The 23,729-nt window shown below is 46.7% G+C and overlaps 1 long non-coding RNA gene across 1 annotated transcript in view; it reads left to right on the top strand.

Moving 5' to 3' along the window:
* LOC137634300 (uncharacterized) overlaps positions 1 to 23,729 on the top strand; it is a 40,177-nt gene that overhangs the window by 3,904 nt on the left and 12,544 nt on the right. The window contains exon 2 of the long non-coding RNA XR_011042504.1: positions 17,869 to 17,962. This is a non-coding gene — a long non-coding RNA (uncharacterized lncRNA). The remainder of the gene's footprint in view (positions 1 to 17,868; positions 17,963 to 23,729) is intronic.

The following is a 23,729-nucleotide window of genomic DNA, read 5'->3' as shown; positions in this document are numbered from 1 at the left end:
TAGCCAGCTCACGTCAACCAGTTGGGGTTGTACCACACCCGATGCGGTTTCGTGTGGATTTTCAGCCGCATGTGGACGTTAAGCAACTCACTGATGCGCCTGGTGACGTTCAGGACATTCGCCAACCATCAGAGTTGACTTGTTTTGACGCGGTGCGTCAACCTCCGCAACCTAGAGTTGTTTTGACTGCACAACCCAGGCGGTCTAAGCAGTCTCGGGTGGACGCTGTGCGTCCTCACGCACCTGTTGTTGTTGTTGACAGCTCCCAGACTGTTCAGCAGTTTCAGGACACTGCGTCCTGCTCCGCCACTTATGCACCAGTGCGGGCGGACGCTGCGTGTCAAGCATTGCCTACCCCTTTGCTTGTTTCTCATCAGTTATCAGATGAGGAACTTTCGGATGAGGACGTTGCTGACCCTCAGCCTGAGGATCATCCTTCAGATATTGATGAGCCTAGAGCAGTTCCGCCATCTATGGACTTTAAAAAAGTCATGCTCATTTTTAAAGAGTTGTTCCCTGAACACTTTGTCTCTGTGGCTCTCCGTTCGCCGCCGTCTGAGTTTGTTTTAGGCGTACCTGCTTCCATGCCAGCCTTTACAAAACTCGTTCTCTCTCGCTCATCCAAGAGAGCTTTACGGCTGTTAGGCGATTGGTTGGAAACCAAGAGGAGTTTAGGGAAGACGGCCTTTGCCTTCCCCCCCAACTAAACTCTCGTCTAGATTGAGCGTCTGGTATGCCACGGGAGAAGTTCTCGGCTTGGGAGTTCCTGCCTCTGCCCAGGGCGACTTCTCAAGTCTTGTAGACTCTCCCCGCCGCCTAGCCATGAGACGCTCGAAGATTAGTTGGTCATCCTCAGACCTGGACCATCTACTTAAGGGCATCTTTAGGGCTTTTGAAGTTTTTAACTTCCTTGACTGGTGTTTGGGAGCCTTGAGTAGGAAAATCTCATCAGCCGATAGAGATGTCTCCTTACTCATTATGTCCTGCAAGGATAAGGCCATCCGCGATGGATCCAACGAGCTCTCCGCCTCGTTTACGTCAGGAGTCCTAAAGAAACGAGAGTCTCTGTGCTCTTTTCTGTCAGCAGGAGTGACGCCCTGTCAACGATCTGAGCTACTCTTTGCCCCTTTGTCTAAGTTCTTGTTTCCTGAACTTTTAGTTAAGGAAATATCGTTGTCTCTTGTGCAGAAGGACACCCATGACTTGGTTGCGTCCTCGGCTCGCAAAGGGACCCCTTCGTCTGCCTTGTCTGCTAGACCTAGGATAGACACTCCAGCGTCCAGGTTTATTCCGCCCTTTCGTGGCAGAGCCCCCAGCAGGGGAAGTACTCGTGCCGAAGGGAAGAGAGGAAAGAGGAAAGGAGCCAAGTCCTCGCGAGGCAGAGTCTGACTGCCCGCAGCTTCAGACAGCAGTAGGTGCCAGACTCAAGAACTTCTGGCAAGCCTGGGAGAAGAGAGGCGCAGATCAACAGTCTGTGAGGTTGCTCAGAGAGGGGTACAAAATCCCATTTGTACGCAAACCTCCTCTAGCGACGTCCCCCATCGATCTCTCTCCCAGGTACCGAGAGGAAGCAAAGAGACAAGCCCTGAAACTAGAAGTGTCTCTTTTGCTAGAGAAGGGAGCGGTGGTCAAAGTCTCGGACCTTCAATCACCGGGGTTTTACAACCGTCTCTTCCTAGTACCGAAGAAGACAGGAGGTTGGAGACCGGTGCTAGACGTCAGTGCTCTGAATGTCTTTGTCACAAAGACAAAGCTCACCATGGAGACCACGAAGTCAGTCTTAGCAGCGGTCAGAAAGGGAGACTGGATGGTCTCTCTCGACCTAAGAGACGCTTACTTCCACATCCCCATTCACTCAGATTCCCAACCTTTTCTGAGATTTGTGTTCGACAATGTGGTGTACCAGTTTCGGGCCCTGTGCTTTGGCCTAAGTCCTGCTCCTCTCGTGTTTACGAGGCTTATGAGGAATGTGGCAAAATTCCTCCATTTATCGGGTATCCGAGCCTGCCTTTATTTGGACGACTGGCTTCTCAGAGCCTCGTCCAGTCATCGCTGTCTGAAGGATCTCAATTGGACTTTAGATCTGACCAAGGAATTGGGACTTCTGGTCAACTTGGAAAAGTCCCAGCTGATCCCATCCCAAACTATTCTGTATTTAGGGATGGAGATTCGCAGTCCAGTTTTTCGGGCTTTTCCGTCGGCCCCCAGAATAGATCAAGCCCTGCTCGTAATCCAAAAGATGTTGAAGAGAGAACGTTGCTCAGTCAGGAATTGGATGAGTCTAGTAGGAACTCTATCATCCCTGGAGCAGTTTGTCTCGCTAGGAAGGCTACACCTCCGACCTCTACAATTCCATCTAGCTTTTCACTGGAAAAAGGACAAGACGCTAGAGGCGGTCTCGATCCCGATTTCCGAAACAGTAAAGACTTGCCTGAATTGGTGGAAAGACAATATCAGTCTACGAGAGGGACTTCCCCTAGCAGTTCAGAAACCAAACCACGTTCTCTTCTCAGACACATCGGATTTGGGTTGGGGTGCGACACTGGACGGGCGGGAATGCTCAGGTCGGTGGACCTCAAGTCAGAGGAGCATGCATATCAACGGCAAGGAGCCTTTGGCAGTTCACCTGGCCTTGATAAGCTTCGAGAGTCTCCTTCGAGACAAAGTGGTGGAGGTCAACTCGGACAACACCACAGCCTTGGCGTACATTTCCAAACAAGGAGGTACCCACTCCATGACACTGTACGAGATCGCAAGGGACCTGCTCATCTGGTCAAGAGATCGAGGCATCTCCCTAGTAACGAGGTTTATCCAGGGCGACTTGAACGTTCTAGCAGATTGTCTCAGTCGGAAAGGTCAGGTAATTCCAACCGAATGGACCCTCCACAAGGATGTGTGCAAGAGGCTTTGGGCGACTTGGGGTCAACCCACCATAGACCTCTTTGCAACCTCGATGACCAAGAGGCTTCCAATCTATTGCTCTCCAGTCCCAGACCCAGCAGCAATACATATAGATGCCTTTCTCCTAGATTGGTCTCACCTAGACCTATACGCATTCCCACCATTCAAGATTGTCAACAAGGTACTGCAGAAGTTCGCCTCTCACGAAGGGACAAGGTTGACGTTAGTTGCTCCCCTCTGGCCCGCGAGAGAATGGTTCACCGAGGTACTTCGATGGCTGGTAGACTTTCCCAGAAGTCTTCCTCTAAGAGTAGACCTATTACGTCAGCCACACGTAAAGATGGTACACCAAAGCCTCCACGCTCTTCGTCTGACTGCCTTCAGACTATCGAAAGACTCTCGAGAGCTAGAGGCTTTTCGAAGGAGGCAGCCAGTGCGATTGCAAGAGCGAGGAGAGCTTCTACCATTAGAGTTTACCAATCGAAGTGGGAAATCTTCCGAGACTGGTGCAAGTCAGTATCTGTATCCTCGTCCAGTACCTCTGTAGCCCAAATCGCTGATTTTCTCTTATACCTGAGAAGAGTTCGCTCCCTTTCAGCTCCCACGATCAAGGGCTACAGGAGCATGTTGGCTTCGGTCTTCCGGCATAGAGGCTTAGATCTTTCCAACAATAAAGATCTACAAGATCTCCTTAAGTCTTTTGAGACCTCTAAGGAACGTCGTTTGGCTACACCTGGATGGAATTTAGACGTGGTCCTAAGATTCCTCATGTCAGACAGGTTCGAGCCTTTACATTCAGCCTCCCTGAAGGATCTCACTCTTAAGACTTTTCCTGGTGTGCTTGGCCTCAGCTAAAAGAGTCAGTGAGCTTCATGCCTTCAGCAAGAAAATCGGTTTTTCGACAGAAAAAGCCTCTTGTTCTCTTCAACTTGGTTTCCTAGCCAAGAATGAACTGCCTTCTCGTCCTTGGCCTAAATCTTTTGATATTACTAGCTTATCAAAGATCGTAGGCAACGAGTTAGAGAGAGTATTATGCCCCGTTAGAGCTCTTAAGTTCTATTTAGCTCGTACTAAGCCTTTAAGAGGTAAATCTGAAGCGTTATGGTGTTCGGCTAAGAAACCATCCTTACCTATGTCAAAGAATGCTTTGTCATATTTTATCAGATTGTTAATACGAGAAGCTCATTCACACTTGAGTGAGGAAGACCGATCTTTGCTTAAGGTTAAGACGCACGAGATTAGAGCTATAGCAACTTCCGTGGCCTTTAAGCAAAATAGATCTCTGCAAAGTATCATGGACGCGACCTTTTGGAGAAGCAAGTCAGTGTTCGCGTCATTTTACTTGAAAGATGTCCAGACTCTTTACGAGGACTGCTACACACTGGGTCCATTCGTAGCAGCGAGTGCAGTAGTGGGTGAGGGCTCAACCACTACACTTCCCTAATTCCATATCCTTTTAATCTGTCTCTTGAAATGTTTTTGATATTGTTTTTATGGGTTGTTCGGAAGGCTAAGAAGCCTTTCGCATCCTGGTTGATTTGGCGGGTGGTCAAAGTCATTTCTTGAGAGCGCCCAGATTAGGGGTTTGATGAGGTCCTGTTGTATGGGTTGCAGCCCTTGATACTTCAGCTCCTGGGAGTCTGTCAGCATCCTAAGAGGATCGCTGGGCTCCGTGAGGAAGACAGACTTACAAGGCAGAGTAATCGTCTAAGTCAACTTCCTTACCAGGTACCTATTTATTTTGGTTTTGTTATATTGATAACTGTCAAAATGAAAAAACTCTTAGCTTATACGCTGTAAACATATTAACTCTGGTCTCTACCCACCTCCTTGGGTGTGAATCAGCTATTATATATTCACCGGCTAAGTTTAATATTTAAAAATGATATTTTAATTATAAAATAAATTTTTGAATATACTTACCCGGTGAATATATAAATTAAATGACCCTCCCTTCCTCCCCAATAGAGACGCAGCGGGACGAGAAGAATTGAAGGTTTTGTTTACATACAAGAGTGGTATCTGGCCGACAGTTGGCGCTGGTGGGCACACCCGCAACCTGCATAGCGATCGCTCGCGAGTTTTTTGAGTATGTTGTCTGTTGAGCCGCAGAGTTGCAGCTATTATATATTCACCGGGTAAGTATATTCAAAAATTTTAAATATAAAACTTACCCGCTGGTTATATAAAAGAGCTGAAGTCCCTGACGCCAGGGCAGAAATTCAAATCTCGCGCTATCGAAGATACGCCAGGTGTACCAACCGCACCCTAGCGGTAGAACAGGTGGAACTACACACCAACTCCAGTTCTTCTCTCTGCCGTCATAGCTGACTGACATATAGAAGTTCGCTCTCGTGTTTTTACTCTCTTGGGAAGTTGTTTGGTGATGTACAACGTTCTTTTTTGAGTTTAAGCTATCGTTGATTAATTTTCCTTGGTTCTTATCTTGAAATCTTTTTGTTTGAGATTTTCTTTATTGCTTTTTCCCTTACTTTTTGCTTGTCGGTCTCTCACGTTAGCTTTTAAAATGGCCGACTCCTCCCCTGCTCAGCGTAGGTGTGTTAGTGAGGGTTGTCGTACACGACTCCCTAATGGATCTATTGATCCTCATTCTATTTGTGTAAAATGTAGGGGTAAATTTTGTTCATTAGATGATAGGTGTAATGAGTGTCTTTCTTTAACTAATGATGATTTTGTTACCTTCGATCGTTATGTTAGGAGATTAGAGAGAGATAGAGTTAGGCGTAGTTCTTCACGATCTGTGGATAGAACCTTACCTAATTTACCTGTTCCTAATCCTGTTCCTTCCCCTGTGGTGGTAGATCAGGAACCTACTATGAAGGACATGTTTACTGCTATTTTGTCTCTTGGTGAGAAAGTTGAGTCCTTAGCAGCCGATAGAAATACTATCTTTTCCGAGTTAAAGGTATTGAAAAACCGTGAGCCTATCGGAACTGTGGAAAGTGTTTCAGTGTCTGATGTGGTACCGAAGAATCGTGACTCTCTCGGTGTTGTGACAAGTGTTGATAATGTGTTTAGTGTTGCGGAGGGTGCGTCGACACGAGTGTCTGATGTGGTACCGAAGAATCGTGACTCTCTCGGTGTTGTGACAAGTGTTGATAATGTGTTTAGTGTTGCGGAGGGTGCGTCGGCACGATCTTGTCGTTCACCTAGCCTTAGTTTGTTTTAGGCGTACCTGCTTCCATGCCAGCCTTTACAAAACTCGTTCTCTCTCGCTCATCCAAGAGAGCTTTACGGCTGTTAGGCGATTGGTTGGAAACCAAGAGGAGTTTAGGGAAGACGGCCTTTGCCTTCCCCCCCAACTAAACTCTCGTCTAGATTGAGCGTCTGGTATGCCACGGGAGAAGTTCTCGGCTTGGGAGTTCCTGCCTCTGCCCAGGGCGACTTCTCAAGTCTTGTAGACTCTCCCCGCCGCCTAGCCATGAGACGCTCGAAGATTAGTTGGTCATCCTCAGACCTGGACCATCTACTTAAGGGCATCTTTAGGGCTTTTGAAGTTTTTAACTTCCTTGACTGGTGTTTGGGAGCCTTGAGTAGGAAAATCTCATCAGCCGATAGAGATGTCTCCTTACTCATTACTGTATGTCCTGCAAGGATAAGGCCATCCGCGATGGATCCAACGAGCTCTCCGCCTCGTTTACGTCAGGAGTCCTAAAGAAACGAGAGTCTCTGTGCTCTTTTCTGTCAGCAGGAGTGACGCCCTGTCAACGATCTGAGCTACTCTTTGCCCCTTTGTCTAAGTTCTTGTTTCCTGAACTTTTAGTTAAGGAAATATCGTTGTCTCTTGTGCAGAAGGACACCCATGACTTGGTTGCGTCCTCGGCTCGCAAAGGGACCCCTTCGTCTGCCTTGTCTGCTAGACCTAGGATAGACACTCCAGCGTCCAGGTTTATTCCGCCCTTTCGTGGCAGAGCCCCCAGCAGGGGAAGTACTCGTGCCGAAGGGAAGAGAGGAAAGAGGAAAGGAGCCAAGTCCTCGCGAGGCAGAGTCTGACTGCCCGCAGCTTCAGACAGCAGTAGGTGCCAGACTCAAGAACTTCTGGCAAGCCTGGGAGAAGAGAGGCGCAGATCAACAGTCTGTGAGGTTGCTCAGAGAGGGGTACAAAATCCCATTTGTACGCAAACCTCCTCTAGCGACGTCCCCCATCGATCTCTCTCCCAGGTACCGAGAGGAAGCAAATAGACAAGCCCTGAAACTAGAAGTGTCTCTTTTGCTAGAGAAGGGAGCGGTGGTCAAAGACTCGGACCTTCAATCACCGGGGTTTTACAACCGTCTCTTCCTAGTACCGAAGAAGACAGGAGGTTGGAGACCGGTGCTAGACGTCAGTGCTCTGAATGTCTTTGTCACAAAGACAAAGTTCACCATGGAGACCACGAAGTCAGTCTTAGCAGCGGTCAGAAAGGGAGACTGGATGGTCTCTCTCGACCTAAGAGACGCTTACTTCCACATCCCCATTCACTCAGATTCCCAACCTTTTCTGAGTTTTGTGTTCGACAATGTGGTGTACCAGTTTCGGGCCCTGTGCTTTGGCCTAAGTCCTGCTCCTCTCGTGTTTACGAGGCTTATGAGGAATGTGGCAAAATTCCTCCATTTATCGGGTATCCGAGCCTGCCTTTATTTGGACGACTGGCTTCTCAGAGCCTCGTCCAGTCATCGCTGTCTGAAGGATCTCAATTGGACTTTAGATCTGACCAAGGAATTGGGACTTCTGGTCAACTTGGAAAAGTCCCAGCTGATCCCATCCCAAACTATTCTGTATTTAGGGATGGAGATTCGCAGTCCAGTTTTTCGGGCTTTTCCGTCGGCCCCCAGAATAGATCAAGCCCTGCTCGTAATCCAAAAGATGTTGAAGAGAGAACGTTGCTCAGTCAGGAATTGGATGAGTCTAGTAGGAACTCTATCATCCCTGGAGCAGTTTGTCTCGCTAGGAAGGCTACACCTCCGACCTCTACAATTCCATCTAGCTTTTCACTGGAAAAAGGACAAGACGCTAGAGGCGGTCTCGATCCCGATTTCCGAAACAGTAAAGACTTGCCTGAATTGGTGGAAAGACAATATCAGTCTACGAGAGGGACTTCCCCTAGCAGTTCAGAAACCAAACCACGTTCTCTTCTCAGACACATCGGATTTGGGTTGGGGTGCGACACTGGACGGGCGGGAATGCTCAGGTCGGTGGACCTCAAGTCAGAGGAGCATGCATATCAACGGCAAGGAGCCTTTGGCAGTTCACCTGGCCTTGATAAGCTTCGAGAGTCTCCTTCAAGACAAAGTGGTGGAGGTCAACTCGGACAACACCACAGCCTTGGCGTACATTTCCAAACAAGGAGGTACCCACTCCATGACACTGTACGAGATCGCAAGGGACCTGCTCATCTGGTCAAGAGATCGAGGCATCTCCCTAGTAACGAGGTTTATCCAGGGCGACTTGAACGTTCTAGCAGATTGTCTCAGTCGGAAAGGTCAGGTAATTCCAACCGAATGGACCCTCCACAAGGATGTGTGCAAGAGGCTTTGGGCGACTTGGGGTCAACCCACCATAGACCTCTTTGCAACCTCGATGACCAAGAGGCTTCCAATCTATTGCTCTCCAGACCCAGCAGCAATACATATAGATGCCTTTCTCCTAGATTGGTCTCACCTAGACCTATACGCATTCCCACCATTCAAGATTGTCAACAAGGTACTGCAGAAGTTCGCCTCTCACGAAGGGACAAGGTTGACGTTAGTTGCTCCCCTCTGGCCCGCGAGAGAATGGTTCACCGAGGTACTTCGATGGCTGGTAGACTTTCCCAGAAGTCTTCCTCTAAGAGTAGACCTATTACGTCAGCCACACGTAAAGAAGGTACACCAAAGCCTCCACGCTCTTCGTCTGACTGCCTTCAGACTATCGAAAGACTCTCGAGAGCTAGAGGCTTTTCGAAGGAGGCAGCCAGTGCGATTGCAAGAGCGAGGAGAGCTTCTACCATTAGAGTTTACCAATCGAAGTGGGAAATCTTCCGAGACTGGTGCAAGTCAGTATCTGTATCCTCGTCCAGTACCTCTGTAGCCCAAATCGCTGATTTTCTCTTATACCTGAGAAGAGTTCGCTCCCTTTCAGCTCCCACGATCAAGGGCTACAGGAGCATGTTGGCTTCGGTCTTCCGGCATAGAGGCTTAGATCTTTCCAACAATAAAGATCTACAAGATCTCCTTAAGTCTTTTGAGACCTCTAAGGAACGTCGTTTGGCTACACCTGGATGGAATTTAGACGTGGTCCTAAGATTCCTCATGTCAGACAGGTTCGAGCCTTTACATTCAGCCTCCCTGAAGGATCTCACTCTTAAGACTTTTCCTGGTGTGCTTGGCCTCAGCTAAAAGAGTCAGTGAGCTTCATGCCTTCAGCAAGAAAATCGGTTTTTCGACAGAAAAAGCCTCTTGTTCTCTTCAACTTGGTTTCCTAGCCAAGAATGAACTGCCTTCTCGTCCTTGGCCTAAATCTTTTGATATTCCTAGCTTATCAAAGATCGTAGGCAACGAGTTAGAGAGAGTATTATGCCCCGTTAGAGCTCTTAAGTTCTATTTAGCTCGTACTAAGCCTTTAAGAGGTAAATCTGAAGCGTTATGGTGTTCGGTTAAGAAACCATCCTTACCTATGTCAAAGAATGCTTTGTCATATTTTATCAGATTGTTAATACGAGAAGCTCATTCACACTTGAGTGAGGAAGACCGATCTTTGCTTAAGGTTAAGACGCACGAGATTAGAGCTATAGCAACTTCCGTGGCCTTTAAGCAAAATAGATCTCTGCAAAGTATCATGGACGCGACCTTTTGGAGAAGCAAGTCAGTGTTCGCGTCATTTTACTTGAAAGATGTCCAGACTCTTTACGAGGACTGCTACACACTGGGTCCATTCGTAGCAGCGAGTGCAGTAGTGGGTGAGGGCTCAACCACTACACTTCCCTAATTCCATATCCTTTTAATCTGTCTCTTGAAATGTTTTTGATATTGTTTTTATGGGTTGTTCGGAAGGCTAAGAAGCCTTTCGCATCCTGGTTGATTTGGCGGGTGGTCAAAGTCATTTCTTGAGAGCGCCCAGATTAGGGGTTTGATGAGGTCCTGTTGTATGGGTTGCAGCCCTTGATACTTCAGCTCCTGGGAGTCTGTCAGCATCCTAAGATGATCGCTGGGCTCCGTGAGGAAGACAGACTTACAAGGCAGAGTAATCGTCTAAGTCAACTTCCTTACCAGGTACCTATTTATTTTGGTTTTGTTATATTGATAACTGTCAAAATGAAAAAACTCTTAGCTTATACGCTGTAAACATATTAACTCTGGTCTCTACCCACCTCCTTGGGTGTGAATCAGCTATTATATATTCACCGGCTAAGTTTAATATTTAAAAATGATATTTTAATTATAAAATAAATTTTTGAATATACTTACCCGGTGAATATATAAATTAAATGACCCTCCCTTCCTCCCCAATAGAGACGCAGCGGGACGAGAAGAATTGAAGGTTTTGTTTACATACAAGAGTGGTATCTGGCCGACAGTTGGCGCTGGTGGGCACACCCGCAACCTGCATAGCGATCGCTCGCGAGTTTTTTGAGTATGTTGTCTGTTGAGCCGCAGAGTTGCAGCTATTATATATTCACCGGGTAAGTATATTCAAAAATTTTAAATATAAAACTTACCCGCTGGTTATATAAAAGAGCTGAAGTCCCTGACGCCAGGGCAGAAATTCAAATCTCGCGCTATCGAAGATACGCCAGGTGTACCAACCGCACCCTAGCGGTAGAACAGGTGGAACTACACACCAACTCCAGTTCTTCTCTCTGCCGTCATAGCTGACTGACATATAGAAGTTCGCTCTCGTGTTTTTACTCTCTTGGGAAGTTGTTTGGTGATGTACAACGTTCTTTTTTGAGTTTAAGCTATCGTTGATTAATTTTCCTTGGTTCTTATCTTGAAATCTTTTTGTTTGAGATTTTCTTTATTGCTTTTTCCCTTACTTTTTGCTTGTCGGTCTCTCACGTTAGCTTTTAAAATGGCCGACTCCTCCCCTGCTCAGCGTAGGTGTGTTAGTGAGGGTTGTCGTACACGACTCCCTAATGGATCTATTGATCCTCATTCTATTTGTGTAAAATGTAGGGGTAAATTTTGTTCATTAGATGATAGGTGTAATGAGTGTCTTTCTTTAACTAATGATGATTTTGTTACTTTCGATCGTTATGTTAGGAGATTAGAGAGAGATAGAGTTAGGCGTAGTTCTTCACGATCTGTGGATAGAACCTTACCTAATTTACCTGTTCCTAATCCTGTTCCTTCCCCTGTGGTGGTAGATCAGGAACCTACTATGAAGGATATGTTTACTGCTATTTTGTCTCTTGGTGAGAAAGTTGAGTCCTTAGCAGCCGATAGAAATACTATCTTTTCCGAGTTAAAGGTATTGAAAAACCGTGAGCCTATCGGAACTGTGGAAAGTGTTTCAGTGTCTGATGTGGTACCGAAGAATCGTGACTCTCTCGGTGTTGTGACAAGTGTTGATAATGTGTTTAGTGTTGCGGAGGGTGCGTCGAAACGAGTGTCTGATGTGGTACCGAAGAATCGTGCCCCCCAACTAAACTCTCGTCTAGATTGAGCGTCTGGTATGCCACGGGAGAAGTTCTTGGCTTGGGAGTTCCTGCCTCTGCCCAGGGCGACTTCTCAAGTCTTGTAGACTCTCCCCGCCGCCTAGCCATGAGACGCTCGAAGATTAGTTGGTCATCCTCAGACCTGGACCATCTACTTAAGGGCATCTTTAGGGCTTTTGAAGTTTTTAACTTCCTTGACTGGTGTTTGGGAGCCTTGAGTAGGAAAATCTCATCAGCCGATAGAGATGTCTCCTTACTCATTATGTCCTGCAAGGATAAGGCCATCCGCGATGGATCCAACGAGCTCTCCGCCTCGTTTACGTCAGGAGTCCTAAAGAAACGAGAGTCTCTGTGCTCTTTTCTGTCAGCAGGAGTGACGCCCTGTCAACGATCTGAGCTACTCTTTGCCCCTTTGTCTAAGTTCTTGTTTCCTGAACTTTTAGTTAAGGAAATATCGTTGTCTCTTGTGCAGAAGGACACCCATGACTTGGTTGCGTCCTCGGCTCGCAAAGGGACCCCTTCGTCTGCCTTGTCTGCTAGACCTAGGATAGACACTCCAGCGTCCAGGTTTATTCCGCCCTTTCGTGGCAGAGCCCCCAGCAGGGGAAGTACTCGTGCCGAAGGGAAGAGAGGAAAGAGGAAAGGAGCCAAGTCCTCGCGAGGCAGAGTCTGACTGCCCGCAGTCGCGTCAGAGAGTTTTGGTTGACCAGTTTGCGTATTCTGGTCGCGGGGAAGAACATCGGCGTCGACAAGTGGACGAGACGCGGCAACAATTTGAAGTAGTGGATCACCCGCGGCAACAACTTTTGGACGCGTCGCGTCAAAACATTGGTTTACAGCGGCGACATCCTGACTACTTTGATCGTTCGCAGCAACGGTCCTCGGACTTTACGCAACCTCGCGGCGATCTTCAACAGTTACCTTCTGATTTCAAGCGTTCTTCTGTTCAACAGCAGTCGGATTCTAAGCGGTCTAAACAGTTGTTGGTTGAGGATGATCGTCTACATGTCCGTGTTTCGCATCAATCTACTTCTACTTCTCCCCATCAAATTGACACAGATGTTAGCCTTGACAGGCAGTCCCATCCAGACGTTGTTCCTTCGGTTCAGGCTGCGGCTGTTGCTGCACTGCCAGAAGACGAACCAGAGGAAAAGTCGGATGAGGATAATCCTATTGAGGAAGTCTCTGAGAATGAGGAGAAGCATTATCAGCATGCTGTGGACCTTCGCAAGTTTATGCTTATTCTAACTGGAATTTTCCCGGATTCTTTTACCCCTGTGGCTCCTCGTTCTCCACCTTCTGAATTCATCTTAGGTAAAGCTACTAAGGTTCCAGTTTACACCAAGATGGTTCTTTCTCGATCCTCTAAGCGGGCCTTGAAGTTAATGGGTTCTTGGTTGGACTCCAAGAAATCTTTTGGTAAGACGGCCTTTGCCTTTCCTCCCGCTAGGTTAGCCTCTAAATCTAGTGTGTGGTATGAGACTGGTGAAGTGTTGGGCTTGAGTTTTCCTTCTTCTGCACAAGGGGATTTTTCAAGTTTGGTAGATGCTTCTCGTCGTCTTGCCTTAAGGAAGACGAAGATTTGGTGGTCCATTCCAGAGTTCGACCATTTGCTTAAAGGTCTTTTCAGGGCCTTCGAGGTTTTTGATTTTTTGGACTGGGCTTTGGGGGCTTTGAGTAAGAGGGTCTCTGATATGACGGAAACGGACACTAGTGGTTTGGTTTATTTGATGTCCTGCTTGGACAAAGGTGTGAGGGATGGCTCCAACGAACTTGCTGCCTTGTTTACAGCTGGAATTCTCAAGAAAAGGGCCACGATGTGCTCTTTCCTCTCCGCAGGAGTGTCTCCCTATCAGAAAACGGGCCTTCTTTTCGCACCTTTGTCTAATTCATTATTTCCTCAGGAATTGGTGGGCGAGGTGGCTACTGCTCTCACTCAGAAGGCCACACATGACTTAGTTACTCATTCGACTAGGAAAGTTTTGCCTCCGTCATTCTCCTCTTGTAAACCTAAGGAATCTTCTTCTGGGTTTCGACCTCAGTCCTTTCGTGGGAAGCCCTCTGGAAGAGGCTCTTTTAAACCAGAAGGAAGGAAGCCTAGAGGCAGAGGGGGCAAGTCCGGCCGAGGTAAAGTCTGACTGCTCTCTCCTTCAGACAGCAGTGGGGGCCAGGTTGACTCTCTTTTGGGAGGCTTGGGAGAGGAATGGAGCGGACCCCTGGTCCGTCCAGGTGTTAAAGGAAGGCTACAAGATCCCCTTCCTGACCAATCCTCCTTTAGTCACAGATCCAGTGGATCTTTCGCCCAAATACAGAGAGGGTCCCAAGAAACAAGCCATGCTTCTACAGACGTCTCTTTTATTAGAGAAACAAGCAATAGAGGAAGTGCAGGATGTTACGTGTCCGGGGTTTTACAACCGCCTTTTTCTAGTACCCAAGAGTTCCGGGGGGTGGAGACCGGTTCTGGACGTAAGTGTGCTAAATGGTTACGTCCAAAACTCGACGTTCACTATGGAGACTCAGAAAACAGTTCTGGCAGCTGTGAGGAAGGACGATTGGATGGTCTCTTTAGATCTTCAGGATGCCTATTTCCACCTTCCGATTCATCCCAGCTGCAGACGTTATCTGAGGTTCATGGACGGAAACAAGGTCTTTCAGTTCAGGGCTCTTTGTTTCGGACTGCACGGCTCCTCTATTGTTCACCAAGATCATGCTGAACGTGGCAAGCATGCTGCATTCGAGGGGAATCAGGGCCTCTCTGTATCTGGACGATTGACTGATAAGAGCCTCCTCAGCCGATTGTTGTTTGAAGGACCTCAAGATGACTTTGGATCTCTCCAGAGAACTGGGTCTCCTGGTGAGCTCGGAAAAATCACAACTCATTCCATCCCAGGAGATTCTTTATTTGGGGATGGAGATTCACAGTCGGAGTTTTCGGGCTTTTCCGTCGTCGGTGAGAATCCAAGCAGCCCTCCTAAAAGTACAAACGTTCCTGAAGAGAGATCTTTGCTCCGTCAGAGATTGGATGAGTCTTCTGGGGACTCTCTCGTCGTTAGAGGAGTTCGTGACCCTGGGGAAGTTGTACTTGCGTCCTCTTCAGTTTCATCTCAACCGCCATTGGAAGAAAGGGGACAGCCTCGACAGGGATTGCATTCCCATCTCGACTTCCATCAAGTCTCATCTTCAATGGTGGAACAACGAGCCCAGACTGAAAGAAGGCTTGTCTTTACTTCAGAGGAACCCAAACCTCGTGTTGTGTTGCGACGCCTCCAACTCGGGGTGGGGAGCCACTCTAGAGAAGCAGGAACTTTCGGGGACTTGGACGGTGGAGCAAACCTCTCTCCACATCAATCAAAAAGAGCTTTTAGCTATTCATCTGGCTCTCATCGGCTTCGAAAAGCAGATCAGGGGCAAGGTAGTCCAAGTCAATTCGGACAGCACGACAGCTCTGGCCTATATTGCGAAACAAGGCGGGACCCACTCTTGGTCTCTGTTCGAGATTGCAAGACTGCTCCTCATCTGGGCGGAGGAAAGGAAGGTGACTTTTGACGCGGTTCATCCAGGGGGTCAACAATGTGAGCGCAGACAGACTCAGCAGGAAAGGTCAGGTTCTCTCCACAGAATGGATTCTGCACCCGGACATCTGCAAGAGTCTGTGGCGGTTATGGGGTCGACCTCGTGGATCTCTTTGCCACCGCGAAGACCAAACGGCTAGAGTGTTACTGCTCTCCGGTTCCAGACCCCGAAGCTTTACACATAGACGCTTTTCTGATGAACTGGTCACACATGGAGGTTTATGCTTTCCCTCCGTTCAAGATCCTTTACAAAGTGATTCAGAAGTTCGTTTCACACGAGGAGACCAGAATGACTCTGATAGCTCCGTTCTGGCCGTCAAGGAGCTGGTTTCCAGAGGTACTGGAATGGATGGTGGATGTCCCGAGAAGCCTTCCCATGAGACCCGATCTTCTCAGACAACCTCACTTGGCCCGAAATCATCAAAACCTCCGAGCTCTACGTCTGACTGCCTTCAGACTATCGAAAAACTCGCTAGAGCTAGAGGATTTTCGAAGAAGGCAGCCAAGGCAATTGCAAGGGCAAGAAGGTCTTCAACCATCAAGGTGTATCAGTCCAAGTGGGAGTTGTTCAGGGAATGGTGTAGAACTAACGCGATTTCCTCTTCCAGTACATCGCTTTCTCAAATAGCAGATTTTTTCTTGGACCTTAAAGTTAAGCATAACTTCTCGTCATCGACTATTAAAGGTTACAGGAGTATGTTGGCGACGGTTTTTCGACACAGGAACCTAGACCTTTCTGATAATAAAGATCTACGAGATTTACTTAGGTCTTTTGATACGACCCAGAAGATTCAAACAGCTCCCATCGCCTGGAATTTGGATGTTGTCCTTAAATTTCTCATGAGTGACAGATTTGAGCCTTTACACTCGGCTTCATTTAAGGACTTAACCTTGAAAACCCTTTTTCTAGTTACCCTCGCCACTGCGAAAAGAGTTAGTGAAGTTCACGCTTTAAGCAAGAACATTGGTTTTCGGAATGGGAAAGCCATTTGTTCTTTGCAACTGGGGTTCCTGGCCAAGAACGAAAACCCTTCTCGACCATGGCCCAAATCCTTCGAGATTTCTAACCTTTCTGATTTGGCTGGCGGTGAATTGGAAAGGGTTCTCTGTCCAGTTAGAGCTCTACGGTTTTATGTGGACAGAACTAAGAATCTGAGAGGTAACTCAGACGCTCTGTGGTGTGCAGTCCGGAAACCCTCGATCCCCATGTCCAAGAATGCCTTGTCTTTTTTCGTTAGATTGTTGATTCGAGAAGCTCATGCTCAGTGTGATGAGTCGGATCAGAGGCTCCTCAAAGTCAAGACACATGAAGTCAGAGCGGTAGCGACTTCAGTGGCTTTTAAACAGAACCGTTCTCTGCAAAGTCTGATGGATACAACATTTTGGAGAAGTAAGTCTGTTTTTGCATCCCATTATTTGAAGAATGTTCAGACTCGCTATGAGGACTTTTTTACGTTGGGTCCTTTTATAGCGGCTAATGCGATAGTAGGTGAATGATCTACCACTACGTTCCCTTTTTTCCTAATACCCCTTTTCTATCTCTTGGAACTCGTTTGTTATGGTTGTTTGTGGAGATTGGGCGTCAGTCTTCCGCAATCTTTGATTTGGCTAGGTGGTCAATTTGTTCCTTGAGTGCACCCGGAACAAGGGTATTGGTTGAGGTCCTGTCATGTTATAGGTGTTTGTACCGTTTGACAGCTCCTAGAGATTTTCAGCCCGAGTGGATTACTGGATCTCTTAAGGATAGCGGACGAAATGAGGCAGAGTATCATTGCTGTCAGCTTCCTTATCAGGTGAGAACTGCTTAAGTTTATTGTATGTAACCCTTAAGTGAATTTTCTATATGTAGCTGTCTCTGACCCGCCACCAAGGGGTGTCAATCAGCTCTTTTATATAACCAGCGGGTAAGTTTTATATTTAAAAATGATATTTTCATAATAAAATAAATTTTTGAATATACTTACCCGCTGGTTATATAAATTTAACACCCTCCCTCCTCCCCTCTAGAGACTACCTATGGTATGGCTATGAGGCATGGAAGAACTGGAGTTGGTGTGTAGTTCCACCTGTTCTACCGCTAGGGTGCGGTTGGTACACCTGGCGTATCTTCGATAGCGCGAGATTTGAATTTCTGCCCTGGCGTCAGGGACTTCAGCTCTTTTATATAACCAGCGGGTAAGTATATTAAAAAATTTATTTTATTATGAAAATATCATTTTATTTTATAATTAAAATATCATTTTTAATTAAAACAGGTAGTTATTTGTCATATGTTTTGTATATACAACCCCTCCCATGTACCACCCTCTCACAACCTAGAGATTTTAGAAGTTGGACAGCTCATGAACCCTGATTGTGAACGGACAAATATGTAGGCACAAATGGCGATATGCTGGTGAGAGAAGCTCTAAATTTCTCTTGCTACTAATGTGAAAATTAGATAATGGTGGAAATAATCGGTTTTAATTGATTTATCCTACGTGACTCGAGAAATTATAAACATTAAATTTAGGCTTTAATCTCACGAGCATTATCAAGAAGTAAAAAGGTAGGATCTAATTTTATTATACACGAAGACCTATAAAGTTAAACTTGGTCTATGATGATTATAGGAGGAATTCTATAGTGGATTTTCAAAGAAAACTCGAGTGATAATGCTGTATTTTCCTTTTCATTCCATGCAAGATGTACGACTGCCTGAAATGAATCGGTCTTCAGGGAACTTAATTTTGTACGTAGCTGATTAAATTTGAATTTTACAGGTGCTGTTCTAATAAGGAAGTTTCCGACGGGCTTCTAACTGCATCATTGGAGGTCAAACTCTGAAACCATTTAGTTGCAGGAACTTCAATCAAGGTGAGAGTAACAGGATTATTTACCAATGTAAAGTTTAATCATGAATAATATTTAAGATGAGAACAAAGCCTGTAGTAATTTGTTGTAGCCATTGACAATGGAGAACAAATCGAATATCTAATTCATGATTATAAAGTGTGTAAGCAGCTCTTCTAGGAGGAGGACACTCCAAAATCAAACCTTTGTTCTCTAGTCTTGGGTAGTGCCATAGCCTCTGTACCATGGTCTTCCACTGTCTTGGGTTAGAGTTCTCTTGCTTGAGGGTAAGCTATTTTATCTTATTTCTCTTCCTCTTGTTTTGTGAAAGTTTTTATAGTTTATATAGGAGATATTTATTTTAATGTTACTACTTTTAAAATATTTTTTCCTTTTTTCCTTTCCTAATTGGGCTCTTTTTCCCTGTTGGAGCTACTGGTTTTATAGCATCCTGCTTTTCCAACTAGGGTTGTAGTTTAGCAAGAAATAATAATAAAAATAATGATAATAATGATAATGATGATGATGATGATAATGATGATGATAATCAGTGCGAGGTAGGATTTGGCTTGCTAGCGGACCAGGGTTAGGACTACTGTGGTGCTGGTGTGGATTCGAAGGAGATTGGATTATATATAATTTCTTAAATAATTGATAAGTATTAGGGTTGTGGTGGCCGATGTGGTAACGTCCCTGACTGGTGAACGCCAGACTGGGGTTCGAGTGCTGCTCAAACTAATTAGTTTCTTTGGTCGCTGCAAACTCACCATTCTTGTGAGCTAATGAGGGGGATTTGGGGTGATCCCATAGGTCTATCTGCTGAGTCATCAGCAGCCATTGCCTGACCCTTTTTGGTCCTAGCTTGGGTGGAGAGGGGGTTTGGGCGCTGATCATATATATGTATGGCCAGACTCTAGGCATTGTCCTGCTCGATAGGGCAATGTCACTGCCCCTTGCCTCTGCTACTCATGAGTGGCCTTTAAACCGTCAATGGCTTTATTATAATTGATGTGTACATAGCGACTTTCACCAGACTTGGTTTTCTTTGATATTAGTCCGTATAAAGTTAGTCTTGGTTATTACTTTATTTCAAGATCTTGTGTGCCATTTAGTCTAGCTGTGCACTGATCACATATTTCTGATACAATTTTTATTTCTTAGACTGAAGAGGGTTGTCTTACCATTAGTTATACTGTACATGAACAATCATTGATTATAACTAAGGATTTGAATATTTGTAAATTACCCAGAAGTTTTCAATATTAAACTTACCCGATAATCATGTAGCTGTCAACTCCGTTGCCCGACAGAATTCTATGGAGGGATACGCCAGCTATCACAATACTAGAAGGGGGTGTACTTACAGCGCCACCTGTGGCCAGGTACTCAAGTACTTCTTGTTGACACCTCCTCAATTATTCCTCTGTCGTGCTTCCGGCAAGACGTTCTGGGATACGCTTATGTTCTTGGAGTATTTTCACGACTTTGGTGAAGTATTTCTCTTTGATTTCGGCTGTCGCTTTACTGGAAACTTCTATTTTAGCTTAGTTAGCTTTTGGAATTAATTTGATTAATTATGGTGACGAAGAGAGTATGAACTCTCTTTCACCTTTTAATGGCCGACCCTTCCCTTAGACGGAAGTGTTGGTGTCTAAGAGAGTATAGACTCTTTTTCTTAATTTTGCTTAACAAAGTTATAGATTTATTTTATATCTCTCCGCCTCTTATAGGCCTCTTCGATTAACTTCCTTTTATTATAAACTTATTAAAATTAATTTTTATATTTGTTTATATTCGACCTTCCTAATAGTAGGCGGTCTTTTCTTGGTACCGAAGTTAATTAACATTGAGCCCGTCATTTTGGTTTTACCTGTTAACATATTATGCTATTTTAATGTCTTTGAAAGAATTTCTTTGATAGTCTCGTACTGTTTTCAAAGTTGAACTAACGTTTTGTTTTGTCTCTGCAGTTGTTGACGTTCAGAACGTTCAACTTGCGCTCTATCGTTACGATAGAGAAAGAATTTTCACGGTTTCACGTTGCAGTAAGAGTAACCGTGTCTAGCGTTTTGTTCATTCTTTCTTAACTTAATGGTTTTAATCCTAATAAAGGAACTTTTCATTTTGGGAAATATTTCAGTTTTTTCCTTTAACAATAATATGTTTTAACGATATATATGATTGGGCTCTTCTCTCAGGTTCTAAGTCAGAGAGAGAGAGAGAGAGAGAGAGAGAGAGAGAGAGAGAGAGAGAGAGAGAGAGAGAGATAGAGACGGAGGGAGAAAGAGGAGGATAAACTTTTCATTCAAGCGAGTAACGTTGTTATCGTTTTTGCTTCTCCCTAGTCTCTTTAGGGGAAGAAGGTAAACGTTTCTAGAGTGATCTAGTGTTTAGTCTCTTTCCAGCCACTGAATTATTTATCTTTCATTAGATTTTTCTGTTACATTGTAATTCTGTTTTCGCAATTACTAACTTTTGAGAAAGGATAGAATTGCGTGTTTCAGGTACAAACCACTTAAAGTTTCGAGTTCAGTGAAATAAGTGCAAACAGAAAATCAAAGTGATAAGTGATTAGCGCAAAGTGTTTCAGTGTTGTGCGTGAGGGTACTTCTGTGCGCGCCAGTCGTCCTCCCAGTCCGGGACCTCTTGCAAGCTCCCAAGCCCAGGGGAGAAGCAATGTCGAAGGGCAGAAGGGTTCAGCAGGCTGTTGTTGTTGTTGGTGTATTAAAGCCAACACTTCTTGTTGGCACGGGCCTTTTTATTGTTAGGCTCGTAGGTATTCAAACACAAAAAATAGGTATAAAAATTAAGATTGCCCAGCCTTACTGCTGGACACGGGCTTTTGTGTAGCAGCCCGTAGTATTTATTGCCCTAAGTAGGCAATAGTGTCACAGCAGTACCAGTCTTTCATGTCTGGATTTGCAGCCGCTCAGCTCCTTGAGCGTAGCTGCAAGTGCGACCGCTCAGCCCCTTGAGCATAGTCGCCAGGTTGGCAAAGATAGGTCTTGCAACTGCTCAGCCCCTTGAGCGTGGTTGCCAGTGTGGTCGCTCAGCACCAAGAGCATGACCTTGCGGACCAAAAAGCAGGACCATTTGGAGCCGAAATGAAAGGTTTCAGTAGTAGGTAAAAGTGTTGATAGCAGTAAGTCCCAGTAAGTAGGAGAGACTGGGAGAGGAGGGAAGAATTCGAGTAGTAGGAAAAAGTGGCAGTTTTAAGCATAGATGCCTATCTCTGCACCGGGGAGGGTGAAACTAAGGGACTGAGGAGGGAATGAAGTACAGAGGAGGGAGTCTTAGCAAGGGAGCAGACTTTGACTAGTAGTTGCAGTACTAGGGGGATCAAGGTATCCACTGGCAGGGCCTCTGCCAGGGATAAGATGGCAGATATTGCTGGGGGTTGGGGAGGAGATTGCACAGCGCTGGAGGTTGGCTCTTCAGCTGGGCTAACAACAGCGCTGGGTTCTTGGTCCGTGGCTGCAGTAGGGGCTCCTGGAGGAGGAGTCTCGGATTGTCGTCTGGGAGGCCTGGTTCGCTGAATCCGCTGGGGTTTCGGTGCCTGCCTTGGTGCAGCCTCAGGTTTGTTAGGTGTCTGCCTTGGTGCAGCCTCAGGTTTGGTCGGTGGGGCTGCCTGTGGGGTTGGTAGCCTCTTCAAGAATTCAGGACAATTCTTGTTCCATGCATGGTGAGGTCCCGCACAATTGGGACATTTTGCCTGGGTTTTTGTCCCATTCCGATGTGCGTCAATGCAGTCCTGTGTGGGATGGCGGTGGCTGCAGACTCCGCACATTGTAGGGTTTCTGCACTCTTCTTTGTGGTGCCCATAGCGCTGGCAGTTGTAACAGCGCAGTGGTTCTCGCTTTGGACTTCTGATGGGAAACTTTCCCCAGAGGCCCAAATCCAGTGCTTTAGGGACTTGCCCAATAAAGGTGACAGTTACTTCCTTGGTGGGAAGTTTGCGGTGGTCCAGCTTCCTCTCAGCTTTTGCAACATTGCTGCAGTCGGTGACGAATGACAGTGGCATGTCTACAGGAAACCGATAGATCACTGCCTGTCTGAGTCTCTTCTCGGGGTCCAGGAGGGTCAGGGAGGTTTCCTGTTGGAGGATGTTGACACTGGCAAGGTCCTTCGGGGATATGATTAAATCCCCTTTTAGGTTGGCCCTGGCTGTGATCTTGATGCCAGGGTTGGCGGTGGCAATAGCAGCAACTGCTGCATATGACGGTGAGCCTTCTACAGCTGCCATCTTGAATTTGACAAGCTGTTTGGGTTGGCTGACAGGTGGTTGTGGTCCCTCAGCAGCGGCCAAGTTTAGGTCCAAGCTTGGGTCATTTTCAGTGATTGCCTGAGCCTCCATTAGGAGCTGTGAGAGGCATGGAGTGCAGTTGCAATCCTCAGGGTGCAGTTCTGCTAGTTGCGGTGCAGTCAGGTCTAGAGCCATGGTTGAAACGTTGGTCTCAGGTTCCGGAGTTGCGATGAGTGGAGCGTCCTCTGCTTCCATCTTTTCAGGTGTCTTCTGGACAGCTGGTGCTGGAGATGGAGTGGGTGGCTCCGGGATAGGTGAGTCTTCGGAGTCCTTAGCTGGGTTGGCATGAGTGGGGGAGCTGTGGCCTACAGTGTTGCTCCAGATAGCATACACACATGACTGGCAGTCACAGTCCCGTTCAAAGGGGAGAGAGTTACTGCAACTGGGTGCAGAGACTGTCTCTTTATACCGTGCTTGCACCCGGTATTTCCTCTGAAAAATGTCTGGATAAGGAGGCTGTGGAGGGTAGGATGGTATATCCATATATCCTGGCCTGTGCTTCCTTTGTAGGAAGTGGTAAATGCTCTCAAGTATCAGGGTATAGCACTGAAAACAACTGCATGTTTTCCTGTGGGAGAGCACCGTTGGGTCCCTTATTTTGAACCCTATGTGGTCTGCTAGCTGTTGCCTGTAGTCCAGGCCTTGATCGGCGCACAGAAGTATCCTCGGTGGTTGTGGGCGTGTCTTACCGAGACCGTCACTCCCACCCGCAGACGATTGAGCCCTTATTTTGCTCGTCTGCAGAAGAAATTTAGGGGAGAAAACGCTGGTCTCAGGTCTCAAGACCTCTTAAACGTAAAGTCCAGACCTATGCCAGACGTACGAAGTTAGAGTTCAACTACCCGGATGCAGTCATTGGGTTAGCTCTGACTCTCCTCAGTCATCAGTTGAATGCACTCCGCCTAAGAGGAGTAAGGTTCTGCCACAACAGAGCTCGACTGTTAAGGCTTTACCTCAGCCTACTGTAGTTTCTGCCGACCCCAAGTGGACTCTACTACAGTCCATGCAAGCACAGCTTTCGGACTTGATGCGTGAGTGTCGGGCTGAGAGTGTTGCGCCTCCGCCTCCGCCTACACTCCCTCCGCCTGCGCTCGCTCCGCCTGATCGCAGTACCACCTGCCAGGCGTACGATGTTGAGCCACGTTCTGAGTTTGCTGTTCCCAGTGGTGTTCAGCCTCCGCCTTCCTTAAGGCAACCTTTACAATGGGATCAGGAGGATTATACCTCTCTTCCTCCGCCTCCACTTGCTGCTCCACCAGTGGTGCAACTCTCGGTTGAGGTACAACAACCTCTCCCGTCCATGAGTCAGTCTCCTCAGCTCTCGCTGCAGCGAGCTCAACCCTCCACAAGGCAAGCACCACTACACCTTGGCCTTGCGCCTCAGGAGCCTCAGCTTGCGAGACATTTACAGTACCTTGTTCTGCGCAGCCTCAACCTCATCGCGCTCCGCTCACACCACAGGAACAGGAACTTGCTACTCCGCTTCCG

Source organism: Palaemon carinicauda, chromosome 44 (assembly GCF_036898095.1).
Source record: "Palaemon carinicauda isolate YSFRI2023 chromosome 44, ASM3689809v2, whole genome shotgun sequence".
NCBI classification, from domain to species: domain Eukaryota; kingdom Metazoa; phylum Arthropoda; class Malacostraca; order Decapoda; family Palaemonidae; genus Palaemon; species Palaemon carinicauda.
The sequence above is the reverse complement of the archived record's forward strand: the minus strand, read 5'-3'. Positions and strand labels throughout refer to the sequence as shown.